The sequence below is a fragment of the Macaca mulatta genome, chromosome 7, assembly GCF_049350105.2.
Source record: "Macaca mulatta isolate MMU2019108-1 chromosome 7, T2T-MMU8v2.0, whole genome shotgun sequence".
NCBI lineage: Eukaryota > Metazoa > Chordata > Mammalia > Primates > Cercopithecidae > Macaca > Macaca mulatta.
The window spans coordinates 146618787-146641867 of record NC_133412.1 but is presented as its reverse complement, the minus strand read 5'-3'; the positions used below and the strand labels follow the sequence as shown (position 1 = coordinate 146641867).

Here is a 23081-nt window from a genome sequence, read left to right as displayed (position 1 = left end):
ACCTTAGCCGTCACATCTCTTGCCAGTTAGCTTAACAGACACTTTTAGCAGCCTATCATAACTTCGAATTGCCCAACCCTCAACCAATTACAACTAAAGCTTGGGCTAGGACGCTCCAGGTCCGGGCGGGGGCGAATACCGGTTTTAGGAAAAGGGGCGGTAAAGAGCGATGACGGGCGGGTAAATTAAGCCAATCAGAGAGGAGAGCTGCCGCCCCATTATCCAATGGATAGGTTAGAAGTATGAAAGAGGGTGGGCCTGTTGTCATGGGGGAGGTGGTGGCGCTCGGTGGCCACTGGCGGCCGAGGTAGAGGCAGTGGCGCTTGAGTTGGTCGGGGGCAGCGGCAGGTGAGTGTCGGTAACGCGGGTAAGAGATCTGGTGGCCGTCGCGGGGCGGAATCTCCAGCTCAGCACTTCGCAGGCGGAGGTCGGAGGAAGGGGGCCTGGACTTCGGGTCTGGGCCGGGGCCGGGGCCAGGGCGGAGGCGGCGGGGGTGGCGGCGAGTTCGCGCTGACTGGGCTACGGGGAGAATGGCTGGGCTTCTGGCTGCGGAGTTCTCCCGAGGAAGGTAGGCTAGGGCCGGACCCACGCGGGTCAGGGCAGGAGGTCCCTTGGGACGTCCAGCTGCTCCGGTCTGGGGCGCTGACCGGCGGCCAGTGTGTGGGGAGTAGGTTATCTGAGGAAACGGAAGCGGCCAGGGTCCCAGAGAAGGGGGTGACCTGTAACGACCTGCTCCGAGGGCGGGGTGTGTCGGGAATACCCAGGACGGCTTGGGTGTCAGGGAGAAGGGGAACCCGGGAAGCCCGGCCGCGGCCCGTGTGGAGAGAGCGGGGTGGGGGGTGGGCGGCAGGGGAACTGGGAGTGGCCCCAGTCCGAGGGAGGTAGGAAGGCCGAGGGTGGCTGGGGTCCCGGGTGACAGGGAGCAGACTTGCTCCAAGTAGGGGCGTCTGAGGAAATGCTCGGAGGGGGTTGGGGACCCTCGTGAGAAAAGCGGCTGTCCAAGGGAGGGGGCTCCTGGGGAGATGAGGAGCAGCGGGTCTTCGGAGAGTCGGACAAATAGAGATCTTGCACCGCCTGGGGGAGGAACCGAAGCGCCCTGCGCCCCCATAGCTGAATTGGGATGAGAGACACAACTGGCCTGGCCGCTCCTGGGTCTAAGGATCCCTAGGGGACCAGGAAAGAAGTCCTGGAGGAGTGGCTCGGGTTTGAGACCGGGGTGAGGAGCCAGCAGGAAGTGGAAGTTCCCTCGGTTGGAGAGGAGTCCTGCAAAATGGGACGGAGATGAGCGGAGGTGGGGGAGAATCCCTATAGGAGGGAGTAGTAGATAAGGTAGAGAAAGTAAGTTGCCCGAGGAGAGAGCAATGGTTTCGTGGAACTGGCTAGGACAGTAGATATATGAGAAATTAACAGTGGAGCCATATAGGTTCACAGGTCTTCAGAAATAGAAGAAACTTCAGTTTCATAATTAATACCAAGATGACATCTAGGACCAAAGAAAAACTCCTAAAAGCAAGGTTAAGTGACTTGTTTTAGAAAAGAAATTTGTTTTAGGACGATGGCAGTAATATTAGGAAATAGGTTCATTGACAGGGTGGGGAATTTGAGAGGGAAAAGGGGAGGAGTAGCTGAACTAAAGGAGTAAAAGTAGATACTTGATCAGAAAGAGGATAGGCATACTCGGCTAAATTGAAAAGGAGTTTGAGTTCTACCACTTAGCTAAGTTTCTGTGCAGTTTCCTCATCAGAATACTAACAGTAATAGTTGCTACTTTATAAGGTGTTTTTTTTTTTTTTTTCTTGTCAGTACTTGTAGAGATTTTAGGGTAGTGAGTGGCACATAGTAGCGTGTACTGGATTGTTAAATAGAAGATAAAGACCTGATTTCTTCAATGGGGTGGCTCCCAGATATTAGCTTGCATCAAAATCACCTGGAGGGCTTGGTAAACTGTAGATTGCTTGGCCCCACCTGGGGGTTTCAGTAGGTCTGGGGTGGGGCCCAAGAATTTATATTTATCTCAAATGATGATCACGTTGGTCAGAGGACCACATTTTAAGAACCACTTACTTTAATGAAACCGGTAATAATGGTAACAACTTTAAAATACCTGCCAATCCTGCTAAAGGGACAGGTAGAGGCAAATTGCCCAAAAGATCCTATTATAAAGGATATCCATTTTTAAGCCTGTGTTTTTCAAATTGTGGATTGTGATTTATTAGTAATTTACAAAATCAATGTGAGTTTTTACCAGCATTGAAAATAAAATGTAGAACAGAATAAACTGACATTGCATTTGGTAAGGAAAAGTATTGTTTTGGGAAACTTTTCTCCTACATGTATGTACTAAGTCACAGTGTAAAGTGTATTTCTTTTTTTGAGTTCCTGGCCAAAGGATAAAATATATTTCTCAGAGTTAAAAAAGTCTGAAAGCTGGGCGCGGTGGCTCAAGCCTGTAATCCCAGCACTTTGGGAGGCCAAGGTGAGTGGATCACTTGAGGTCAGGAGTTCAAGATCAGCCTGACCAACATGGTGAGATCCCCGTCTTTAATAAAAACACAAAATTAACCGAGCATGGTGGCGCATGCCTGTAATCCCAGCTACTTGGAAGGCTGAGGCTGGAGAATTGCTTGAACCCCAGAGGCGGAGGTTGCAGTGAGCCGAGATCACAGATTGCACTCAGTCTGGGCAACAAGAGTGAAACTCTTGTATTACATTCCATTAAATTTCTTCAGTTTCTGATTTGGTTCCTCCTGTGTTTGTCTTGTCACATATTGTGTTATGCCTCTGACTCTGGAACTTTTTTGGATATTGAGAATCTTTGGCATGAGAACTTAAGGGAATTTGAGGCAGAGAAATTGAATGGTGTGTCTCAGATGTGGTCCGCTTTTGTTTCACTTGTGCCCTGTTGTTCACCCTTTCTTTTTTTATCACTGTACTGTAAAGCATTGTTTGTAAAAACCTGAGTATACACAGACATATTGACAGTAAACAACACTGAAATGGACTGGCTTGAGAAAATGTCATGTATAGAAAATAAGCAAAAACAAAGGAAGAAACATTGCGAAAAAGAAAAATGAAAAGATATTTCCTTTTTAGAGAGTAAAAATATTAAGTATTTCTTGTCCTTACACTAATATAAAACATATACAGATATTTTTAAAGGAACTAGATATACAATTTCTAGGTCTTTGTAGAGAAAAGAAATAGTAATAATATGTCACAGCAAAATGCACCTGGGATAGAGGCTTAACTACAAAGTAAATCATTTATTAAGCGGGAGCTTTTGTTTTGATGGTTTTCTCCCTTGAGAATAAACTGGATGTGGTACATGTTGTAAACTTGTTTGAGGAACCCAAATGTAATTTGCAGTGTGTTTTTAAAAAGAATATGTATGTTTTATCTGTACTTGGTTTGATTTTTCTTCCATTGAAAGCTAGATGGTTTATATTTAGGAGTTGATTTAGATCTGTTTTTATGACTGTTAAGAACAGAGGAAGCAGTATTGAAAACTGAAAGAGATCCTTGCAGCTTTCTTTAAAATCTTTAATCCAGGGGATTATGTAACCCCTTCATTAATGTTTTATGAAATTGTGAAGAAACTGTTGGTATAGCTTTCAATCAGGATTTTTGGATTTTTTTTTCTCTCAAATCAGTTTTATTTCAGATTATATTTCCTTAAAATTTTTATTTTCATTTGGAAGACTGCAAGGCATATAACCATTGCATGTGTGAGTTCTAAAGCAGATACAGTCTTTTCACAAAATAAATTTACTACTTTTTTTCTGTGACATAAGTTTCAAGAAGGAAAGCTTTTCGTTTCTTGCATTGAGTTCAGTGGATTATTCCTACCACTAGAGTTGTTGTTTAAGTCATGGTACATTTATATAGATCATTCAGTTCTACACCAAATGATGGAAGAATGAGAAATCCAAATTGAGCGTATGACAAATAGAAAAGTTCATTCTTTGTAATTGAGAACATTGGGCCGTTTGATTACCTGGTTTTAATAGGTGGACTTATTATTCATCTGATTATACTTATCTAGGAATAGCTTTAATTACGCAAATAATTTTACAGTGGGATTTGGTTATCTGTAGTTGAATAAATGGTGGGCTTTAAATCCCAAAGAAACCATGTGCTCCTAACTATGCTATTTAGTGAGATTCAGTTTCACATATTGAAGTTTTATTTAGGTAAGTGATTTTAAAAAGTGGAAGTTCAATTAACACTAGTTAATTAAGTTTATTTTCTATTTCAGAGAAGTCTTGTCTTATTTTATAAGTCTCTGATCTACTTTTCTGCTTCCTGCTCTCCAACTCGCTGTACAATAAATTCTAATAGAAATGTGGGTAACTGAAAATCTAGTTCTGTAAAAGTATAAAACCTGTATATGTAGTTTTTTAGTTTGCTTCAAAACTTCCTAATTATCTTTAAGAAAGTATTTTATATAATAGAGTACTTGAAAAGCTACATTTTATTTTGGACTTGCCAAAACACATCTATTGTGTGTAACAGGTTTTGATTTCTAGAGAATAGATCTTGAATTCTGCAGATTTCTGAACTCTGATTTTTTCCCTTTTTTTTTAAAAAAAAATCCAACTTTTAGTTTAGATCCTGAGAGTACATATGCAGGTAGGTTATATGGCTATATTGTGTGATGCTGAGGTTTGGGGTATGATTGGTCCTGTCACCCAGGTAGTAAGCATAGTACCTAATAGTTCTTCAGCCTTTCCCCCTCTCCCTTTCTCCCTCCCTCCTTTTATGTTTTCTTTTTCTTTTTCTTTTTTTTTTTTTGAGACAGAGTCTCGCTTTGTCGCCCAGGCTGGAGTGCAGTGGCCGGATCTCAGCTCACTGCAAGCTCCGCCTCCCAGGTTTACGCCATTCTCCTGCCTCAGCCTCCCGAGTAGCTGGGACTACAGGCGCCTGTCACCTCACCCGGCTAGTTTTTTGTATTTTTTTTAGTAGAGACGGGGTTTCACCGTGTTAGCCAGGATGGTCTCGATCTCCTGACCTCGTGATCCGCCCGTCTCGGCCTCCCAAAGTGCTGGGATTACAGGCTTGAGCCACCGCGCCCGGCCTCCTTTTATGTTTTCTTGATAGGGTTGGGGAGAAATAAAACAATATACCCCTTAAATTAAAAAAAATTTTGGTATCTTATTTTTTAAATCTTGACATTATAGTACATCCTTTAGTGGCAAAGAAAATTTATTTAAGGGGCTGGGTGTGGCGGCTCATGCCTTTAATTCCAGCACTTTGGGAGGCCAAGGCAGACTGATCACAAGGTCAGGAGATCGAAACCATCCTGGCTAACACAGTGAAACCCCATCTTTACTAAAAACACAAAAAATTAGCTGGGTGTGGTGGCACGCGACTGTAGTCCCAGCTACTTGGGAGGCTGAGGCAGGTGAATTGCTTGAACCTAGGAGGCGGAGGTTGCAGTGAGCCAAGATCACGCCACTGCACTCCAGCCTGGGTGACAAAGTAAGACTGTCTTGGAAAAAAAAAACAACAACAAGAAAATTTGTTTTAGTAATGTAACATATTACAGATTTTATCATAACATGTAGAAATACTATACAAGGCTTTAGGATGTATGTTCAGCTGCAACACACAGGTAATGATCAATAGGATATCATTAAATACTAGGTACAATATTGCCATATATTTTGGAGATTATAAAACATGCACTTTGAGGCTGGGCACGGTGACTCAGGCCTGTAATCCCAGCACTTTGAGAGGCTGAGGCGAGCGGATCACCTGAGGTCAGGAGTTTGAGACCAGCCTGACCAACATGGAGAAATCCTGTCTCTACTAAAAATACAAAATTAGCCGGGCGTGGTGGCGCATTCCTGTAATCCCAGCTACTCAAGAGGCTGAGGCAAGAGAATCACTTGAACCCAGGAGGTGGAGGTTGCAGTGAGCCGATATCACGCCATTGTACTCCAGCCTGGGCAACAAGAAACTCCGTCTCAAACAAAACAAAACAAAACAAAACAAAAACCATAAAAAAATGCACTTCGAAATCTTGGGGCAAAAGGAGGATTGAAATGAAGAGAGAATAAAGAGAATACTGACGTGCTTAAGGGAGGAGTCTGGAGGATCTGCAGGAAGTGTATCTAGAGGAGTGAGTGGTTCTTGGCAGTTTTCCTGGAGTGACATATGTAAAGGAGGATGATTCTATTTGCAACATCCATGGACTTATTTTTCATTCTTTGCAGTTTCTGCTGCTTGTTATTACTCTTCCTTTGTTTTCTTCCCCTCAAGAAAGCATGTCAGAAGGCAAGTAAGTAGACTGAGAAGTGGTAGTCCTGGAGGATGAAAGCCTTGGAAGGACCATGTGGATTTAGAAGAATGCTTGTCTTATCTCTGCTTCTGCAGCTCTTGGGAGGTCCCCAGCAACCTTAACTAGTCCAACCTTTCCCACTTGTCCTCTCTAGTGGAGTATGGGATTAGGAAGAGACCCCCTAGTCATCTTAAATGGATTAACCAAGGAGTTGCTATATTAGTAATTAATGTTCAGTGACTTCCCCCTCTCTACCCACGAAAACCCTGTTTCTCCCCACTTGTTTGCTGATAAATTACATTCCTTTTTTTTTTGAGACAGAGTCTTGCTCTTTTGCCTAGGCGGGAGTGTGCAGTGGCATGGTCTCAGCTCACTGTAGCCTCAACATTCTGGGCTCAGGTGATCCTCCTGCCTCAGCCTCTCCAGTCGCCGGGACTACAGGCATGCCCAGTTCATTTTTTTTTTTTTTTTTTTTTTGAGACAGAGTTTTGCTCTTGTTGCCCAGGCTGGAGTACAGTGGTGTGATTTTGGCTCACTGCAGCCTCCACTTCCTGGGTTCAGGCAATTCTCCTGCCTCATCCTCCTGAGTAGCTGGAATTACAGGTGTGCGCTACCACACCCTGCTAATTTTTGCATTTTTAGTAAAGACGGGGTTTCACCATTTTGGTCAGGCTGGTCTTGAACTCCTGGCCTCAGGTGATCCATCCACCCTGGCCTCCCAAAGTGCTGGGATTCTAGATGTGAGCCACCACGCCTGGCCAATTTTGTTTTTGGGTAGAGACAGGGTCTTGTTAAACTCCTAAACTCAGGCAATCCTCCCAAAGTGTTGGGATTACAGGCAGGAGCTACCGTGCTCAGGCTATCTTACATTCTTTTAACCAAGATCAAAGTCTTCAATTATCTGAGTAGGACAGCGAAATCTTAATTATGGTAACTTGATTATATTAAGGTGAATTATAGTTAATTTGGAACATTTCTAGTTTAATTAGGGAAGAAGAGGGAAAAACTGTAGAATGGTGCTTAGCTCTGAATAAAGGCAAAGCTGGGGCAACCAGGGACACAGAAATCAGCTAAATTTGTAACTTTATTTAAGATTACCCTTGGTTAACTTTGACTTTGGAAAAGTAATAGTGATACTTTTGTCTAGTCACTTGTGCATATGTACATCTCAGGTACATTTCGATGTATCATGTAGATAATTTGTGAAGATTTATTTACTTAATTTATTTTATTTAAAGATGCCCAGGCTGGGGTGCAGTGGCACGATCTCGGCTCATTGAAATCTCCGCCTCCCGGGTTCAAGCAATTGTCCTGCATCAGGCTCCCAAGTAGCTGGGACTACAGGGGCATGCCACTATGCCTGGCTAATTTTTGTTGTGTGTTTTTTTTTTTTCAGATGGTGTCTCCCTCTATTGCCCAGGCTTGGAGTGCAGTGGCTCAATCTTGGCTCACTGCAACCTCCGTCTCATGGGTTCAAGCAATACTCCTGCTTCAGCCTTCTGAATAGCTGAGACTACAGGCACAGGCGCATGCCACCACACCTGGCTAGTTGTTTGTATTTTTAGTAGAGACGGGGTTTCACCATATTGGCCAGGCTGGTCTCGAACTCCTGACTTCGTAATCCGCCTGTCTCAGCCTCCCAAAGGGTTGGTTTTTTTTTTTTTTTTTTTTTTTTGAGACTGAGTCCTGCTTTGTCGCCTGAGATGGAGTGCAGTGGCGCAATCTTGGCTTACTGCAACCTCCATCTCCTGGGTTCAAGCGATTCTCCTGCCTCAGCCTCCCAAGTAGTTGGGATTATAGGCGCCAACCACCATGCCCAGCTAAGTTTTTTGTATTTTTAGTAGGGATGGGGTTTTACCATGTTGCTCAGGCTGGTCTTGAACTCCTGGCCTCAAGTGATCCTCCTGCTTCGGCCTCCCAAAGTGCTGGAATTACAGGCGTAAGTCACTGTGTCTGGCTATTTACTTAATTTCTTATAATATAACCAACTTTGTTACAGAGATTTTAGCTCCCAGTATCTTTTTTTTTTTTTTTTTTTTTTTGAGCCGAAGTCTCGCTCTGTTGCCCAGGCTGGAGTGCTATGGCACGATCTCGGCTCACTGCAACCTCTGCCTACTGGGTTCAAGCGATTCTCCTGCGTCATCTTTCCGAGTAGCTGGGATTACAAGGCGTGTGCCACCACGCCCGGCTAATTTTTGCATTTTTAGTAGAAACAGGGTTTTGCCATGTTGGCCAGGCTGGTCTCAAACTCTTGACCTCAAGTGATCCACCTGCCTTGGCCTCCCAAAGTGTTGGGATTACAGGCGTGAGCCACTGCGCCCAGCCTAGCTCCCAGTATTCTTTAATCAAGATAAAACTTTTTTTTCCTCCAAACTAGTATCTCACAGAACCATAGAATAGCCTGATGATGACAGAAATATATTTGTAACTGCCATATTATGAAATTCAAGAAGCATCATTTATGTCCGGAGGTAGCATGATAGAATGGACAAAATTCAGGTTTTATAATTGTGTGACCATGATTTTGAATCTTGACTTTATCGATAATTTACTAATTGAGCAGTTTATTAAACTTATTTTAGATTCAGTTTTGTCATCCATAAAATGGAGCTTATGCTATCTTCTGTATCAGGCTGATGGTGAGAATTAAATGAAAAGCATTTTGTATAGTGTAAAGCATTTTGCCCATACTGGGCACTCAACAAATTGTAATTGTTAATTATTAATAATTAAAACATTAGATATAGACTTCTCTTTCTAGAATGGGCTAATATTCCAGATACTGTGATTGTATGCATTGTGGCAACTAGGAAAACCAGAGTTGACTTTAAAACATTAAATGTATTTTAATGCTGGGCGCGGTGGCTCACATCTGTAATCCCAGCACTTTGGGAGGCCAAGGTGGGCGGATCACCTGAGGTCAGGAGTTTGAGACCAGCCTGGCCAACATGGCAAAACCCTGTGTTTACTAAAAATACAAAAATTAGCTGCGAGTGGTGGTACATGCCTGTAATCCCAGCTACTCGGGAGGCTGAGGCAGGAGAATTGCTTGAACTTGGGAGGCAGAGGTTGCAGTGAGCCGAGCCACTGCACTCTAGCCTGGGCAACAGAGCGAGACTCTGTATCAAAAAACAAACAAACACCAAAACATTACATGTATTTTAAACATTTACTACTTCAGTTTGTTTTTGTGGTTGGTTTATTTTGGTGGATTAGACTGAAACATGGGGTAAATGAAGCTAATATTTTGTTGTGTGGTCACAGGCTGTGTATCATATCATAGTCAGCCTTTATCTGTGGATTCTGCATCCTTGGATTCAACCAGCTGTTGATAGAAAATATTTGGAAAGAAAACCCAATAAAAATAAAACAATAAAAATAATACGAATAAATACAGTATAAATATTTACATAGCTTTTACATTGTATTAGGTATTAATAAGTAATCTAGAGACGATTTAACGTATATGGGAGAATGTGCAGATTATATGCAAATACAGGTATCGGTGGGGGATTAATTCCAGGACCCCAATATACCAAAATCCACAGATGCACAAGTCACTTATGTAAGATGGTGTAGTATTTACATATAACCTGCGCACATTCTCCTGTATACTTTGAATCATTTCTCTAGATTAATTATAATAATATTAGGTTGGTGCAAAAAGTAATTGCAGCTTTTGCCATTAAAAGTAATGGCAAAAACACAATTACTTTTTGCACCAAATAATATAATATAAACGTTATGTAAATAGTTATACTGTATTGTTAGGGTATAATGACAAGAAAGAAAAGTATGTACATGTTTATTACAACCATCCATTTTTTTTTCCAAAAATATTTGATACAAGATTGGTTGAATCCTCCTGTGTGGGACCCACAGATACAGAGGGCCGACTGTACTATGCCATTATACATAACGAACTGGGATATCCGCAGATTTTGGTATCCATGGGGTCCTGGATCGAGTCCCTCAGATACCAAGATATGTGACTGTACCTGGTCCTCTTCAAAATACATGTGAGTTTGTGACAACAGTGGAAACCATTAATCCTACTACTAGAAAAAAAAATTGAGCATTATATTATTTACTGATTTTGTTATTAAAATCGTTGCTTTTATTGAATTATTTTATTTACTGATATTGTTAATGATTTTAAATTAGTTCTAAATGCCAGTTAGAACCAGTTTATTTTTCCCTAGAGTTATTCAAGTAGAAACAGTTTTTATCTCAGAATTTAAGCCCTTTATCTTCCTTAGCTAAGGATTTGGTCAAATGAAAGAAAAATCTGTATTCGTAGAAAGGTGTTAAAATTGGCCTGGTGTGGTGGCTCATGCCTTTAATCCCTGCACTTTGGGAGCCAAGGAGGGAGAATTGCTTGAGCCTAGGGATTTGATAAAAGCCTGGGCAACATAGTAAGACCCTATCTCTATTATAAATTAAAAAAAAAAAAATAAAGCTGTTAAAAGCTATATTATTTCTTGTCTCTGATGAAAGGTGTACAATTTCCATCACATTCATGATGTAATGGACTTCAAATCTCATCAGTGAACATAATTTTGAATGATTATTTTAAAGAGTTGATTCATTCTTGTTTTTGAAAATTATTTAGTATTGGTGGTATGAAGGAAAGATATTTCCTGTAGTAGCCAAGTCTTCCTTAACTCTTGCAAGGACAGCAGTCCCAAATACTATATTGAAAATATTAGAGGCCAGATGTGGTGGCTCATGCCTGTAATCCCAGCACTTGGGAGGCCGAGGCAGGCGGATCACTTGAGCTCAGAGTTTGAGACCAGCCTGGCCAATATGGCAAAACCCAGTCTGTACTAAAAATACAAAAAAGTAGCTAGGTGTGGTGGTGCATGCCTGTTGTCCCAGCTACTGGGCCGGCTGAGGTGGGAGAATCACTTGAACCCGAGGGTTGGGGGTAGGGTGGAGGGGGTTGCAGTGAGCCATGATTGTGCCACTGCACTCCAGCCTGGGTGACTGAGCCAGACTCTGTCTCAAAAAAAAAAAAAAAAGAAAATATCGGCAAGAAAATGAACTGTAAATGTCCATTTACATGACTGGCCATTTGTAAAAATGTTAACATGTTACATCAAATGTTGTTCTTTTTTTTTTTTTTTGTAGAGATGAGGTCATTCTATGTTGCCTGGGGGTTGTTTGTTTTTTTTTTTTCCTTTTTAGTGATCCTCCTGCCTCAGTCCCCCAAAGTGCTGGGATTATAAGTGTCAGACACTGTGCTTAGCCTATTGTTCATTTCTTAATATCTTTCTGTAATACTCTAGACTAATTATATATATATATATTTATTTATTCATTTATTTTTTGAGATGGAATCTTGCACTGTCGCCTGGGCTGGAGTGCAATGGTGTGATCTTGGCTCACGGCAACCTCTGTCTCTTGGGTTCAAGTGACTCTCCTGCCTCAGCCGCCTGAGTAGCTGGGATTACAGGCGCCTGCCACCATGCCCAGCTACTTTTTGTATTTTTAGTAGAGACAGGGTTTCACTATGTTGGCCAGTCTGGTCTCGAACTCCTGACCTCATGATCTGCCCGTCTCAGCCTCCCAAAGTGCTGAGATTACAGGCACGAGCCACTGCGCCCGGCCTATTTTTTTTTTTTTTTTTTTTGAGATGGAGTCTTGCTCTGTTGCCAGGCTGGAGTGCAGTGGCACAATCTTGGTTCACTGCAATCTCCACCTCCTGGGTTCAAGCGATTACCTTGCCTCAGCCTCCTGAGTAGCTGGGACTACAGGCATGCACCACCATGCCCAGCTAATCTTTTGTATTTTAGTACAGATTGGGTTTCACTGTGTTGATCAGGATGGTCTTGATCTTCTGACCTCATGATCTGCCACCTCAGCCTCCCAAAGTGCTGGGATTACAAGTGTGAGCCACTGCGCCTGGCCTTATTTTTATTTTTGAAAAAGTTATTTAAAAATAGAAATGGGGTCTCACTATATTGCCCAGGCTGCTCTCCAACTCCTGGGCTCAAGTGATCCTTCTGCCTCAGCCTCCCAAAGTTAATTTTATGTTATGTTTATTTATTAATTTTTTTTTTTTTTTTTTTAAAGATGTGAGGTCTTGTTATGCTGCCAAGGCTAGTCTTGAGCTCCTAGCGTCAAGTGATTCTCCTGCTTTGGCCTCCTAAAATGCTCTAGACTAATTTTAGAAACCATGAAGTTTGGCATTTTGTCATGTTAAGGATTTTTTTAAAAGTTATTTTGTAAGTCTGGTCATGGTGGCTAATGCCTGTAATCCCAGCATTCTGGAAGGCTGAGGCAGGTGGATCACTTGAGGTCAGGAGTTTGAGACCAGCCTGGCCAACATAGTGAAACTTCATCTCTACTAAAAATACAAAAATTAGCCGGGTGTGGTGGTGAGTGCTTATAGTCCCAGCTACTCGGGAGGCTGAGGTAGGAGAATCACTTGAACCTGGGAGGTGGAGGTTGCAGTGAGCTGAGATTGTGCCACTGGACTCCAGCCTGGGCGACAGAGTGGGACTCCATCTCAAAAAAAAAAAAAAGGAAAAGAAAAAGTTATTTTGCAATATTAAATTTCATTTCTTCATAAGTTGTTAATTTTTTGCAGTCAGGACTGTTCTCTTTTTTGTTATTCTCTGATTTACATAAACGTACTGATGAATGATGGAACCCCTCCCCCACATTGGGGGTTGAGTTTATGATGTCAACTAATAGGAGGTGGTATGGTAAAAAGAACTCCAATTGCCTGAATTCACCTTCACCTCTGCTTCCTTAGGCAAGTTAACTCTTTGCTGGTTTTCTTATCTTCAAAATAAATGGCTTTGAGGATTATATGAGATAATCCATGTAAAGTTAAACAGTTTAACGTAATGTTTAGTTCATAGTAAATGCCCAGTAAATGTTAGCTACGTTTACTGTTGCAAGGACCCAGCATTTTCACCGAAGCAGGTGGGAGGTAGAAAGCTTTCTCTGTGTTATTTTGTGGACTAAAGAGTCTTGTATATTAAATTGTACTATGAAATTTAAACTTCATTTAGACATGAAAAGGAATCTTGAATTCTTTTTGACTTTGTCACATTTTCAGTCTAGTCCATCTCTGGAAAAACTTGAATCCTTATTTTATCCAGCTATAAATCAGCTGTAAGTTTTTTTTGTTTTGTTTTGTTTTTTTGAGACAGGGTCTCACTTTGTCACTCAGGCTGGAGTGCAGTGGCACATCATAGCTAACTGCAGCCTTAAACTCCTGGGGCTCAGGCAGTCCTCTTGCCTCAGCCTCCTGAGTAGTTCGGATTACAGATGCATGCCACCATGTCCACTTAATTTTTAATTTTTTTTGTGGTGTTGGGATCTCCTGTGTTGCCTAAGCTAGTAAATTCTTAAATATCTGCACCCAGGTTAGCAGTGTTACAGCTAATCTCTAAATTCTTTTGAATTATGAAATCTAGCTAGGGAACCTGTTAGATAAATTTTCATTAGGCTTGACATCTTTTATTTAAGATAATATTTAAGTACTGTATTGAATTTCCTTGGCATTGGGTATCTTTATCAGTGGTTCTCAATTTGTTGCCTGCAAGTCTTTGGTTTGGGGAGGATGTTTTCTGCAGTTCTTAAATCCATATGTTATCAAATATTGCCTACCATTTTTTTTTGAGATGAAGTGTCACTCTGTTGCCAGGCTGGAGTGCAGTGGTGCAATCTTGGCTCACTGCAACCTCCGCCTCCCGGGTTCAAGCGATTCCCTTGCCTCAACCTCCCAAGTACCTGGGACTACAGGTGTGCGCCACCACGCCTGGCTAGTTTTTGTATTTTCAGTAGAGATGGGTTTCACCATGTTGGCCAGGAAAGTCTCGATCTCTTGACCTTGTGATCTAGAGAAAAATTATCTGTAGACTAAAGCAACATGTTCTAAACATATGTATGTATGTATACATAGTTTCATTCTTCGAATAAATATTGAGATGAGTTTTAAAAATCTTTATTTTAAAGGCTTGCCTCAATACAGGGTAGCTCTGGTTGTGTTTTGACTATTTTCTCCATCAATGGATGCTGAAAATTCAGCTATTACCATGTGAGGATCAGTTAAATATTTTGACTTTTTTTTTTTTTTTTGAGATGGAGTCTTGCTCCGTTGCCTAGGCTGGAGTGCAGTGGCATGATCTCGGCTCACTGCAACTTCCGCCTCCCGGGTTCAAGCGATTCTCCTGCCTCAGCCTCCCGAGTAGCTGGGACCACAGGCGCCCGCCACCACACTCGGCTAATTTTTTGTATTTTTAGTAGAAACCAGGTTTCACCGTGTTAGCCAGGGTGGTCTCGATCTCCTGACGTCATGATCCACCAGCCCCCGCCTCCCAAAGTGGTGGAATTACAGGCGTGAGCCACCGTGCCTGGCCAATAATTTTGACCTTTAAAAAGGTTTGTCGTATTTAAAAGCTCTCGGCCGGGCAAGGTAGCGTGTGCCTGTAGTCCCAGCCACTCAGGAGGCTGAGGCAGGAGAATCGCTTGAACCCGGGAGGCGGAGGTTGCAGTGAGCCAAGATGGCGTCACTGCACTCCAGCCTGGGCGACAGAGCCAGACTTTGTCTCAAAAATAAATAAATAATTTGGGAGGCGGAAGTAGGCGGATTGCCTTGAGCTTAGGAGTTCGAGAGGGCAACACAGTGAAACCCCGTCTCTACTGAAATACAAAAGAAATTAGCTGGGCGTGGTGGCAGGCGTCTGTAATCCCAACCACTCGGGAGGACTGTGGCTGGAGAATTGCTTGGACCCGGTAGGCGGTGGTTGCAGTGAGCCGAGATCGTGCTACTGGATGATAGATAAATTCTCCGGCTCAATCAATCAATCCTCTCAGCCTGTTTTTTCTACTTTTTTTTTTTTTGAGGTGAAATTTTGCTTTTGTTGCCCAGGCTGGCGTGCAATGGCGTGGTCTCGGCTCACTGCAACCTCCGCCTCCCAGGTTCACGCGATTCTCCTGCCTCAGTCTCCTGAGTAGCTGGGATTACAGGCATGCGCCACCACGCCCGGCTAATTTTGTATTTTTAGTAGAGACAGGGTTTCACCATGTTGGCCAGGCTAGTCTCGAACTCCTGACCTCAAGTGATCCACCCGCCTCAGCCTCCCAAAGTGCTGGGATTACAGGCGTGAGCCACTGCACCCATCCTTTTTCTACTTTTTTCTTACCCAAACATGCTATTTTCAGAAAGGCTAGTATACTTCTCTTCCCTCACCATGGCATGTGCATTTTAAAAATAGCTTTATTTAGGTACAGTTGATGTACGGTGAAACTGCACGTATTTAAGGTAAACAGGGCTGGGTGCAGTGGCTCAAACCTGTAATCCCAGCACAGTGCTTTGGGAGGCCGAGGAGGGCAGATTGCTTGAGCTCAGGAGTTTGAGACCAGTCTGGTTAACATGGGGAAACCCCATCTCTACAAAAAATGCAAAAATTAGCCAGTCCTGGAGGCATGTGCTTGTAGTCCCAGCTACTCAGGAGGCTGAGGCAGGAGGATCGCTTGAGCCGAGGAGGTGGAGGTTGCAGTTGCAGTGAACTGAGATTGCACCACTATACTCCAGATGGGGCGACAGAGCCAGACCCTGTCTCCAAAAAAAAAAAAAAAAAAAAGTAAACAGTTTAATGAGTTTTTACATATGTATACACTACAACTAAGGTAAGGAACATACTGATCACTGCAAAAGTTTTCTAACTTTTGTAATACATCTCTCCCTTTCTGTTCCCGCAGGCAACTCTAATCTGCTGTCACTATGGATTAGTTTGCAATTTCTAGAATTTTATATAAATAGTATGTAGTATATGTATATATTTTGTCTGACTTCTTTCCCTCTGCCTAATTAATTCGAGATTTTTCCATGTTATTTGTGTATCAATATTTCATTATCTTTCATTGTTGAGTAGTATTCCATAATATGGATATATTGCAATTTTAAAAATTTCTTCTGCTGATAGACATTGGATTATTTCTAGTTTTTGGCTATTCAAATAAAGCTGATATGAACATGAACATTCATGTATGAGTTTTTGTGTGGACATGTGTTTTAATTTTTTTTTTAATTTAAACAATTTATTTTTATTATTATTATTTTTGAGATGGGGTCTTGCTCTGTAGCCCAGTCTGGAGTGCAGTGGTACAATCATTGCTTACTGCAGTTTTAACCTCCCAGGATCAAGAGATGGTCCCACCCCAGCCTCTAATTAGCTGGGACCATAGGCATGCACCACCACTCCTGCCCGGTTTTTCTTTCCTTTTTTTTTTTTTTTCTTGTAGTGACAGGGTCTCTCACTATGTTGCCCAGGCTGGTCTTGAACTCCTAGGCTCAAGCTATTCTCCTGTCTTGGCCTCCCAAAGTGCTGGGACTACAGGTGTGGGTTACTGTGCTTGGCCTCTTTTCATTGTTTTTGTGTATATGCCCATAAGTAGTGGAATTGCTAGGTTATATGGTAACTCTTTTGAGGTTTTCTAAAGCGGCTACACCATTTTACATTCTCTCCAGCAGTGAGAATGAGAATTCCAATTTTTCTGCGTTGTCACTAATAATTGTTATTATCTCTTATTTTATATATATATTTTAATTGTTGTTGTTTTGAGACAGGGTTTTGGTCTGTCACCCAAGCTGGAGTGTAGTGGGTATGATAGCTCACTGCAGCCTCAAACTCCTGGCTCAAACTATCCTCCCACCTCAGCCTCCCTAGTAGCTAGGACTGCAGGCGTGCACCACCATGCCCAGCTAATTTTTATTTTTTAAATTTTTTGGTAGAGATGGGGTCTTGCTGTGTTACCCAGGATGGTCTGGAACTCCTGGCCTCAAGCCATTCTTTCTCCTCGCCTCCCAAAGTGTTGGGATTACAGGTGTGAGTCATAGCTCAGGCTGATCTCTGTTTTTTGAGTAGAGCTATTCTAGTGGGTATAAAGTAGAATTTTTTTTTCCTTTGAGATGGGGTCTTGCTCTGTTGCCCAGGCTGGAGTGTGTAGCGTGATCTTGGCTCACCACAACCTCTGCCTCCCAGGTTCAAGCTATTATCCTGCCTCAGCCTCTCAACTGAGGCGTGCACTACCATGCCAGGCTAATTTTTGTATTTTCAGTAGAGATGGGGTTTCACTATGTTGGCCAGACTGGACTTGAATTCCTGACCTCATGATCTGCCCGCCTTGGCCTCCCAAAGTGCTGGGATTACAGTGAGCCACTGTGCGTGGCCCAGAGTAGAAATTAATTGTGGTTTTGATTTGAGTTTCCCTCATGGCTAGTGATGTTGAGAATCTTCCCATATGCTTATTGGCCATTTGTCTATCTTCTTGGAAGAAGTGTGTTTTTATATGCTTGCCTTTTTTTTTTTTTTTTTTTGAGACGGAACCTCGCTCTCTTGCCCAGGCTGGAGTGCAGTGGTGCGATCTCGGCTCACTGCAAGCTTCGCCTCCCGGGTTCACGCCATTCTCCTGCCTCAGCCTCCCAAGTAGCTGGGACTACAGGTGCCCGCCACCATGCCCAGCTAATTTTTTTTGTATTTTTCAGTAGAGACGGGGTTTCACCGTGTTAGCCAGGATGGTCTTGATCTCCTGACTTTGTGAGCTGCCCACCTTGGCCTCCCAAAGTGCTGGGATTACAGGCATGAGCCACCGCGCCTGGCCATGCTTGCCCATTTTTTAAAAGCTGGTTTGTCTTTTTATTATTGAGTTATAATATATGTTTTCTTTGTATATTCTGGATATAAGTTCCTTGTCAGACGTAACGATTTACAAGTATTTTCTCCCATTTTGTGGGCTATCTTTTCACTTTCTTTTTTTTTTTTTTTTTTTTTTTTTTGAGACGGAGTCTTGCTCTGCCGCCCAGGCTGGGGTGCAGTGGCCGGATCTCGGCTCACTGCAAGCTCCGCCTCCCAGGTTTACGCCATTCTCCTGCCTCAGCCTCCCGAGTAGCTGGGACTACAGGCACCCGCCACCTCACCCGGCTAGTTTTTTGTATTTTTTAGTAGAGACAGGGTTTCACCGTGTTAGCCAGGATGGTCTCGATCTCCTGACCTCGTGATCCGCCCGTCTCGGCCTCCCAAAGTGCTGGGATTACAGGCTTGAGCCACCGCGCCCGGCCTATCTTTTCACTTTCTTGATGTCCTTTGAAGCACAAAAGTTTTTCATTTTAATAAAGTCCAGCTTTTTTTTTTTTTTTCTTTTTTAGACATAGAGATCTCCCTGTGTTGTCCAGGCTGGCCTCAAACTCCTGGCCTGTGATCCAGGAGCCACCACTCTGGCTCAAGTCCATTTTTTTTTTTTTTTTTTTTTGAGACGGAGTCTCGCTCTGTCACCCAGGCTAGAGTGCAGTGGTGCAATCTCGGCTCACTGCAAGCTCCGCCTCTGGGTTCACACCATTCTCCTGCCTCAGCCTCCCAAGTAGCTGGGATTGCAGGGGCCTGCCCCCAAGTCCGGCTAATTTTTTATATTTTTAGTAGAGATGGGGTTTCACCGTGTTAGCCAGGATGGTCTTGATCTCCTGACCTTGTGATCTGCCCGCCTCAGCCTCTCAGAGTGCTGGGATTACAGGCGTGAGCCACCATGCCTGGCCGATTTGTTTTTTTTTTTTTTTGCTTGTGCTTTTGATACAGTATCTAAGAACTATTGCCCAATCCAAGGTCGTGAATATTTGTGCCTAATGTTTTCTTGTAAGAGTTTTAGTTTGTTTTTTCTTATTTTTTTTCACACCATGTCAGTGTCTTCTAAGTTTCATAGAGTTGGCTCTTACATTTAAGTCTGTGATTCATTTTGTGGTAATTTTTGTGTACAGTATGGGGGAAGGGTCTCAACTTAATTCTTTTGTATATGGATATTTAGTTGTCCCAGCACCATTAGTTGAGACCATTACTCTTTGTTGATTTGTTACAAAGTTGAATAAAATTTTCTGCTTTGTCACTAATTTTTCCAATAGCAATTTGTTGGCCTTTTGGTCTAGAGTGGCAGTTGGGGTCATCGTAGGAGGGAAGCAGTTTAGTGTTGCAAGAATAGGTTATAAATGAATCCACTGATTTAAATATTACAGGTTGTATAATTTCATCCTTACATTGCCTTATACTCGAATGGTAAATGAAGTTCAGCTGCTATTTCTCTGCCTACTGGGCATCCTTGTGTCATTAGTTATTTGGAAGCTTCCAGTGGTAAGCCATTAAATAGAAATCAGGGTCAGGTCCTTAAACATGTGACTTAAAGGAAGAAAAGATTCATACCTGTTCCTTTCTCTTTCTCCTCTTTAATTCACCTATCCTAGCACCCTTTTTATCTTAAGAAGACTTTTCTTTTGTATTTTTACACATAGCCTTTTTCTGAAGGAAGATCACATGTAAATATTTTAGTTTTTAAATTGAAAATTCAAGGAAATGTTCTGTAGTGATGATTAAAAACATTATAGAAGTATTATAAAGATTATATTAACCTTGATAAATTTAAATCCATAATTAATATAGTTAATATGAAAGTCTCCCGTGTAATTCTAACTGAAGGTTAGAAATGGCATGATATTTTCCTTTTGATTTTCAAAATAACAAAAATATAATTATTTTACAATTTGTAAGATTTGCTTAGCATTTTAAAAGAAACTTACTGTTTTTAGAATGTTTAACTCTAAATTGGGTCTTTTTTCCCCCTGTTTTTAATAGTCATTAATTATTCACTTTTAGAGATCTTAAGAGCAAAGGGAAAAGCATACATTTTTTTACAGAGTGTTCGAGTTTTATGTGTTTCATCTCTATTTGTAGAGTTGTGCTTCTTTAGAGGCCAGTACTTTCCCAAGTAAAAACTAATTTCCTAGGAAATCAGGTTGCTGGCTTGACTTCTGGCAGTCCCTTTCCCTTCTTTTGTTGCTTTGTAAAAGAGCTGAGCTCAGTTCTGTGGAAAATCACTAAATCATCTAATTATTTTCCCTAGTTTGAATTAAACATGGTTGGTATATATTTATATTGAACTGAATCTGTAACTTTTTCTTGACTGTAGATTTGTTAAGATACCCTGAAGGACTTTGACTTCATTTGATAAGTTGGATATTCATATCTGAAATAATGCTAATGGTTTGTTCCTTTAATGAATGTTCTTATTCTTTTAGTCTTTTTGTTCTCCCCTCCACTAGACCTACTTAGGGATATCACTTGTGTTCTTATAATGAAACCCAGACACTTGTGAAATATAATCATAGTTTCTATGATGTTGGCCCCTAATTCATTTTTTAAAATTACATGAACATTTATTGTCTGTTTCTGATTTTTCTTCATGCATATTTTACTATATATATAAAATCTTGGAGCCTGCTTTTTAAACAACATATCATATAATATGTATTTTATTGTTTTTATTACAATTATTTGAAAACAGTTTTTTTTTTTTTTTTGAGGCAGAGTCTTGCTCTCTTGCCCAGGCTGGAGAGCAGTGTTGCAATCTCAGCTCACTGTAACCTCTGCCTCCTGGGTTCCCGTGCCTCGGCCTCTCATGTAGCTGGGATTACAGATGTGCGCCAGCACACCCTGCTAATTTTTGTATTTTTAGTAGAGACAGGGTTTCACCATTTTGGCCAGGCTGGTCTCGAACTCCTAACCCCAACTGATCCACCTGCCTCGGCCTCCCAAAGTGCTGGCATTAAAGGTATGAGCCATTGCATCCAGCCAGAAAACAGTTTAAAACAGCAGAGGAATATTCCATTAATGAATATATTATTTATGGAACCAATTTCTATTGTGTTCACACTTAGAACGTTTATTAATTTCCGATTATTATAAAATAAAACACAATGAATATTGCTAAATATAGCTCTTTTTCAGTATTTCTATATTCTGAGAATAGATTATTGTAAGTTGAATTATCAAGTCAAAGTGTATTAACATTTCTAGAGCTCTCAGGAGAGCAAAACATTGCACAGTTGCTTTCTAGAAAGGCTGTACAAGTTTACATTCCCATTAACAATGTATGAAATTGAGATATACGGCCTTGCCAGCATGTTATTATTTTAAAACATTTGCAAATTTGATAGGAAATAGTAACTGGTTTCTGAAATTTGTATTTATTTGGTCACTAGTGGGACATTTAAAATATGATCATTAACCTTTAGGTATTTGCTTTAAGTGAAGTTGCTTGTTCCTATTCTTGGTCCATTTTTCTTTTGGGTGATCCCTGATTCTTATGTGGAATCTAGGGATGGATAATATTCAGAACTGTGACTTAATCTGTACAAATGATCTGTAGAAAGTTGTTGTTTCATGTCCCCGCCAAGTACTTTTGCCCTCCCTCTCCCTAACTACTTTCTGATTTTAAATCTGTTCTTGGATTTCATGTAAATGGAATCATACCATATGCATTTTAAAAATTAACATCACTACTTTTGCTTAATACTTTTGAGATTCATCCATGTTGTGTTAATCAGTAATACATTTTTTTTTATTGCTGAGTAGTAGTCCTTTTTTGTTTCATACATCTATTATTTTACTGAGGAAACCATAATCAATAGAAAATTGCAAGCTGTAAGCTACAGTTTGTTGATTACAGTATTCAATTTACCTCAGGTCCAGGTTATATCTCCCTATGGCATTGTTTCCATCACAGTAGTCATTTTAAGCCAGTCTTTTCTTACATGAGTAATTTCTGGAGAGAACACTTCAGTTAGATGAATATGGACTGAACATGATTAAGGGAAAAATAGGCCAGGCGCAGTGGCTCATGCCTGTAATCCCAGCACTTTGGGAGACTGGATTGCCTGAGCTCAAGAGTTCCAGGCCAGCCTGGGCAACATGGCGAAACCTCCTCTCTATAAAATATACAAAAATTAGCCAGGCATGGTGGTGTGTGCCTGTAGGCCCAGCTGCTCGGGAGGCTGAGGTGGGAGGATCACTAGAGCCCAGGAGGTTGAGGCTGCTGTGAGCCATGATCGTGCCAATGCACTCCAGCCTGGGCAACAGAGCGAGACCCTGTCTCAAAAAAAAAAAAAAAAAAAGAGAGAGAAAATACATAGGTACCAATATATTTAAGAATTCCTTTTTTTTTTTCTTTTTTCTTTTTTCTTTTTTTGAGATGGAGTCTTGCTCTGTCACCAGGCTGGAGTGCAGTGGCACTATCTCAGTTTACTGCAACCTCCGCCTCCTGGGTTCAAGTGATTCTCCTGCCTCAGCCTCCTGAGTAGCTGGGATTACAGGCACGCACCACCACACCCAGCTAATTTTTGTATTTTTAGTAGAGAGGGGATTTCACCATGTTGGCTACGATGGTCTCTATCTCTTGACCTTGTGATCTGCCCACCTCAGCCTCCGAAAGTTCTGGGATTACAGGTGTAAGCCACCGAGCCCGGCCAAGAGTTTATATAGGAGTATCACTTAATAAAACCCTGTGACTTATTTGCTTCTGAAAGGCACCAATTTAAAACTCCTTCAAAGCCGGGCACGGTGGCTCATGCTTGTAATCCCAACACTTTGGGAGCCCAAGGTGGGCAGATCATGAGATCAGGAGTTCAAGACCAGCCTGGCCAACATGGTGAAACCGTGTCTCTACTGAAAATACAAAAATTAACCAGGCGTGGTGGCGTGTGCCTGTAATCCCAGTTACTCAGGAAGCTGAGGCAGGAGAATCCCTTGAACCCAGGAGGCAGAGTTTGCAGTGAACTGAGATCACGCTACTATGCTGCAGCCTGGGTGACAGAGCGAGACTCCATCAACAAAAACAAAATAAAACAAAACAAAAATCCTTCAAAAGTTTCTATTGTGATAAGAAGACCCAAGTGAGTTACTAAACAAAAAGTAAGGTTATTTTCAGAATCAAAATGATCTTCAATTAGAGACTGTTTAAAATG

General features: G+C 41.8%; 1 protein-coding gene across 50 annotated transcripts in view; it reads left to right on the top strand.

Annotated features, from left to right (window-relative positions):
• The first annotated feature begins 294 nt into the window (after nucleotides 1-294).
• Nucleotides 295-23081, top strand: part of NUMB (NUMB endocytic adaptor protein) — a 193616-nt gene continuing 170829 nt past the window's right edge. For all 50 annotated transcript variants that reach the window (XM_077941386.1, XM_077941369.1, XM_028851654.2 and 47 more), the window contains exon 1: nucleotides 295-348. The gene's annotated coding sequence lies outside the window, so the exon portion shown is untranslated. The remainder of the gene's footprint in view (nucleotides 349-23081) is intronic.